Raw genomic sequence first — 6,022 nt, 5'->3', positions numbered from 1 at the left:
TAAGAAAGTCCCAGTAACCTTGGTGGTGTCTGCGAATACTCCAGGCTGTGATGAGGGTCTCGGTGACAGCCTTCCTTTAATACTCTGTTACACAAGTAGAAACTGATCTTAGGGAGTTTCAGTACGTTCTAAGTGAGCTCTGCTCTCCTTGTTTACCTGGCTGGCCCTTTTCATTCTGAGCTGTGCATTGCCTGCTTCTCCCACTATTCTGAATGAAAAGCAATTCCATCAAAGTTGCATGGAAAACCTTTCATACATCCCCAGGACTCATGGGAACGTGGGTTGAAGTTTGTTAATTCCATCCCAGCCTCCATCCTGTTTCAGATTGCTTCCCTGGACCATGCCAGTTTATAGCAGATTAACAGCATTATTTATCACAATAGAGCTACGGGGATGTGTGTGTGTTTGTGTGTGTGTGTGGGGGGGTGCCACATCTCAGGTGGTCCCCCCACCAAAACCAACCAAACAAACAAACAAACTAAACTGCACGTGTGCCAACAACGTCATTAAGAATTAAAAAAAACCAAAACATCATTTTTGGAATGTCATAGATTTGAGACAAGCTGCAGGCTGGGTCAGGAGAGCCATTTCCTGGCTTCTTTCTAATGATGCTGCCTAGGAATTCTTCCCAGGGTGTTGAGAGATGGATTCAGACTCCTGTGCTCAGTCCCCATCACAGTGCCAGCCTGTGAGAGCCAGCTCCATCTGCTTCACCTTCGGAATAGATCTGTCAGTGAATCTGAGGAGGCTTTCCTCCATGGCTGCTTAGAGGGTGAGGATGAACCCAGCTCCTATCTGTTTAAAGGACCAATCACAGAAAAGTGGACCTCCATTAAGGTATAATGGCAAAGGGGTCTTTCAGGGCCCCCAGATTTTGTCACTAATCTGATCATTTCTCCAACTGCTACCTCTGTCCTTTACCTGATGTCAATGCTATTCAGAAAGGTCAAAGAGCCTTGGAGCTTTCTCAACTTCCCATCAGTTGGTTAGTCTAGCCCAACTTGGTGCAATTAAGTAACCATGCAGCCACTGACATGCTGACAAGTGTTGAAGTTGCTTTTCTCTTTTTCCAAACAAGGTTCTGCAGTCATATGAACTTGTGACAGCCACTTGCTTAGAGCGGTGACAGGCTCCCAAGAATGGGGGCAACCTAGGGTTGAGTCTACCTAGGAGGACCAGTGCCTAAGCTAACTGATGAGGCAGGAGAATAGGTTGGAGCTTGTGGTCTAGAGAATCCCATGGGAAGGCTGCAAAGTGAGCACATGTAAGGACAAAGCAGGAGGCTGGCCCGTGCCTCACCCGCCTTAGCTGGGGCAGACAAGGTCTAGATGCGAAGGTGCTGGAGAAGGCACAGAGACACTCTAGAGTTTATGGAGGTGACCTGTGGCTCACGGGTGGAAGCATCAGATGCTAATGAGACATGTGACATGGGAAGTTGTATGTTTGTATATTAACAGATAAAGAATGTCCCAGGAAGCCTGTGCTATTCAAATAACCAAAAAAGCAAATAATCCCCAAACCAGTGTTATGTGACATCACTCACCATCTCTCTGTGCAGGGGAGCTTTGGGTTACTAACCTTGATGATGGGACTCCACTCTTGCTTGGAAATGTATCTTTTGATAGCCAGCTCTCCATTCCACGCCCTAATTGCTTGCCTTTCTTCAGTTCTTTGTTCTGAGAACCCCCTCGGTGGTGTTCATTGAACCTCCCAATGCCTTTGTGGGGCCTCCTGCTCTCATCTTTCAGCTTTCTATGCATTTCATGGCTGCTACCCCATGGTTTTCTACACGTGGCATGACTGCTACGGAACCATGGAGGAACATGATTCTTTCTCCTGCTTGACTAAACTGTAAAGAAAGCCATTTTTGTTTACAGTGAGAAACAAGACCTTCACTCTGTAGTACAAATCCATGAGATGAGAGGCCAGGCAGTTTTGATTTTATGATTCTGTAGTAGCAGGTAGTCAGCCTAAAAAAAGGGGGAGAAATGGCTCCTCGACTAATATAGTGCAGAGTGATGTTTTGGTTGTTATTTTGCTTCCTTTTTTTTTTTTTTTCATTCCTCATCACGTTTCTTCCCTGAATTCCTCATTGACTGGATTCTTCTGGGAGATCTGCTCTTCCTGGTGTCCAGGGTTGCTCCTCAAGTCCCCCATCCCGTTGACTTAGGACACAAATACAAAGCTTTAGCTAGTGACTCTTTGGGGATTGACATTCCCTCCCATTTCTTAGTAGATTTGGGCACATCACAGAGTGCCTGTAACTTTTTGACCCTGGGATGCACTGAGACCACCCAGATGAGCAGGTGCCAACCTCTGAAGGACAGAGACCCAGCACCTTCTGCTTCTCCGTGATGCTCTGATGACGCCAAAGACACTTTACCCTGAAACCAGAGCATGACGGCTTACCTCTTACATTTGCCCATTTATGCTTCCAAATTTCCTTTGACCTATGCGGAAAGTAAGGCAGGAGGCAATGAACCCAAGTGGGCAGTGACATCCCTACGGGCCAAAGAGAGTCTTGAATGCCAAGGACCCTCCATAAGGATGAACAGTATCTGGTTAGCTATTGCTATAATAGTCAAAGGGTGTCCCACTTGACTTTGCAAAGCTGCTTCCAGGACTGCTTCTTCTGTCCTCTTGGTTACCAGTGTTGGCTTTTTAGGTGGCCCACTCAGACTTCTAGGGAAAATCCCCGTCTCTGGCAGCCCAGCATCCCAATGTGTCAGTTAAAGGGAAAGGGGGTGGGGGAGGTGTATTGAGAAGAGCAGAAAGAAGAGTCCCATAATCCCGGGTTTGTCTTCAGGGTATTGACATGAGCTGAAGGTTCAAGAGTTGGGAGGCAGGGGACAAGAGTAGTGTGTAATTTATTCACTGTGACGAAGGGCAGCGGACAGGAGGTATGAACAATTTAGTCCAGTTGGTGCTGGCTGGTTATTGTCTAAGCAATGTGTCAATGAGGTCCTTAACCCTTCACAATGTGGGACACATGCTGGTCCCCATGAGATGCTCACCCACTACAGGGTACAACCTCACCCTCATGGTAGCTGTCCTCATTGTGAGGGGTCTGTCCTGTGCAGCTCTGCTCTTCCTGGATTCCATGATGGCTGCGGGTTTAGGACAAGGGCTTGTTTTGTTCTCTCTTTAAAAGGAGTTGGTATGAAAGGCTGTGAGGCAGACATTTCCTGAGTGGCTACTGTGCTGCCTCTATGGCACAGCCAGGTGACTGAGCTGGGACAGAGGAGACAGGCACACAATTAAGGCAGCAATGCAAGGTGTTCATCCTGCTTCTAGGGAGCTGCTGGGCTCCACGGGGGAGTGAATGGATTAGAGCAAGAGTGGCTTCTAAGCCCCTGTTGTAAGATTGTTATAGCCTCTGTGTTCTTAGCATCCTGCCTGAGGCTGGATGAAGGATTCTGGGGCAGCCTCGAGGGCTAACTTCACCAGGTTTCCGGCTGTCTGACCAGCTCATTGCGTTTTGTTCTAAGTTGTCTCAAAGATATGTACTTCTCAGGACGGGCACCCCTATGCTCTTATTGTTTCAGCCACATTTTATTTAAACTTTGTATTTAGGAAACAACTTTCACAGTAATGTCTCCCCTACGGCTTTCAAGACAATGTATGTGTCAACACTTACTTAACTGTAATTACAGTAAATAATATTTCTGCCAAGCACCTTTTACCTTGTGCCTCTCTCCTATTTTGTAAGATGCATGTGCTTATCAACACGTGCCCAAATGAATGTTGGGAATGTCATTCCTTTCCTCTTTGCTCACTGGGTATCAGTTTATCTGTCATAAAGTACTCAGTGGGCTTTCTGTGAGTCAGCCAGAGGAAGAAAAGGAGTCGTGGGAGAGGAATGGAGTCAAAGGTCACAGACTGCCTGGAAGGCGTTCTTCTCTGACTGAAGTGGGAACCGTCCTGACAAAGGTGAAGATATTATGAGGAGACAACATGATGTGCCCTCCCTCAGACTCTCAGACCATTGAGACAATGACACTCCCCCCACCACAAAGGATGGGTGGCTTCCCAGGGGTCTCATGCTGGGGACCTGGAGGCAGCCAGATTGAAGATTCGTCTCCTGTAGAGATTTCCCACGATGGAGACAACTTTTCAGACCACCCTGTAGGAGACACAGAGGGCAAGACAAAGATGTCGGGCAGCACCATACCTTGACCAGGCCTGCCTAGCTATGCATGGTTCTTTGCCCTCCATTTAAATGCAAACTTTATGCCAGGACCCCAGAGATGGATTTGGGGGTCCCTGGGGGAGACTTTTCATTTACTCTTCTTGCCAATACTGTTGCAGTGATTATGTTTATCTCTCTTCTCTGGTTCAGCTCAGCCTAGGTAACTAAATTTTACCCTCGAGGTTGTGGTACAGAAGGGGTCTCTGTCCACAGCTACATTTCACTGTGGAACACACTGATCCATGAACGATCCAGCCCATCTGAATCTTTCAAGTCTGGGGTTTTCATTAATAAAAGTATTGATTGTGCTAGGTCATAAGGTTAGCAGGATGCATCGGTTTGGTGCTAAACTCAAAGCATGTGAAGTGCCTTGCAATTAGCTTTTATGGATATGAAGGCCTTCAGGCAGGCATGGGGCTGCCCCATCAGTCTCCTTAAATGCTGACATGGGGGCCCGTGTGAATTTGTTTGGGGTTTCCAATTAGGAAATTAAATATCAGTTTTCTGCAAGACACCAACCAGCTCATAGAGTGAGGACCCAACTGGCTCTTGTCATGGGGTAAGTTGTACCACACAACAGGCATTTTTGGACTTTATGCCTTTCCTTGGCTAATTCTTAATCCAATTACAATATCCACTTGTAGAATGTGTCACAGGTAATAACATCCTGATGATGATCCAGTGTCTTTCCTACCCTACTGTATACACACACACACACACACACACACACACACACAGACAAATACACACATACACAAATATACACACATACACAAATATACACAAACACAAACACATATACATAAATATACACACACATACACACACACAAATACACACATACACAAATATACACACATACACATACACATAAATATACACACAGACAAATACACACACATATACACACATACACACACAAATACACACAAATACACACATACACACACACATACACACACACACACACACACATACACACACATACACACACATATACACACAAATACATACACACAAACACACACACAAATACACACACACACATACACAAATATACACACATACACATACACACACAAATACATACAGACACAAATACATACATACACAAATATACACACACATACATACACACATACACACAAATACACACACAAACACACACACTCTCACACACACATACATACACACAAACACACACACACACATACACACACAAACACACACACATACACACACACACACACACACACACACACACACACATACACACACACACACACACATACACACACATACACACACACACATACACACACATACACATACACACACACATACACACACACACACACACACACACACACAATACACACACACATACACATATACACACACATACACATACAAATACACACACACATACACACAAATACACACACATACACATATACATTCACAGATATATACACACATACACATACACAGAAATACACACACATGTACACACACAAATACACACACATGTGCACACACACAAATACACACACACACACACTGAATGATATGTCAGTTGGGATAATATACACATAACAGTTTTGCAGCCTACTGTAAAATGTCAAAACTTTTGTGTCAGTCAGAATTGTCCCACCTAATGATCACCTAGTGTGAAAGTTGGCTTTATGAATTGTTTGAGGTTTATTTCCGGTTTTTTACATTTTTCGGAGTGACATTTTTGATAAAGATCTTGACATGTGTATCTTTGCGTTCAGCCGCCGGGTTCTTTTTTTTTTTTTTTTTTTTTTTTTTTTTTTTTTTTTTTTTTTTTTT

Source organism: Rattus rattus, chromosome 14, assembly GCF_011064425.1.
Source record: "Rattus rattus isolate New Zealand chromosome 14, Rrattus_CSIRO_v1, whole genome shotgun sequence".
Classification (NCBI taxonomy): Eukaryota; Metazoa; Chordata; class Mammalia; order Rodentia; family Muridae; genus Rattus; species Rattus rattus.
The sequence above is the reverse complement of the archived record's forward strand: the minus strand, read 5'-3'. Positions refer to the sequence as shown.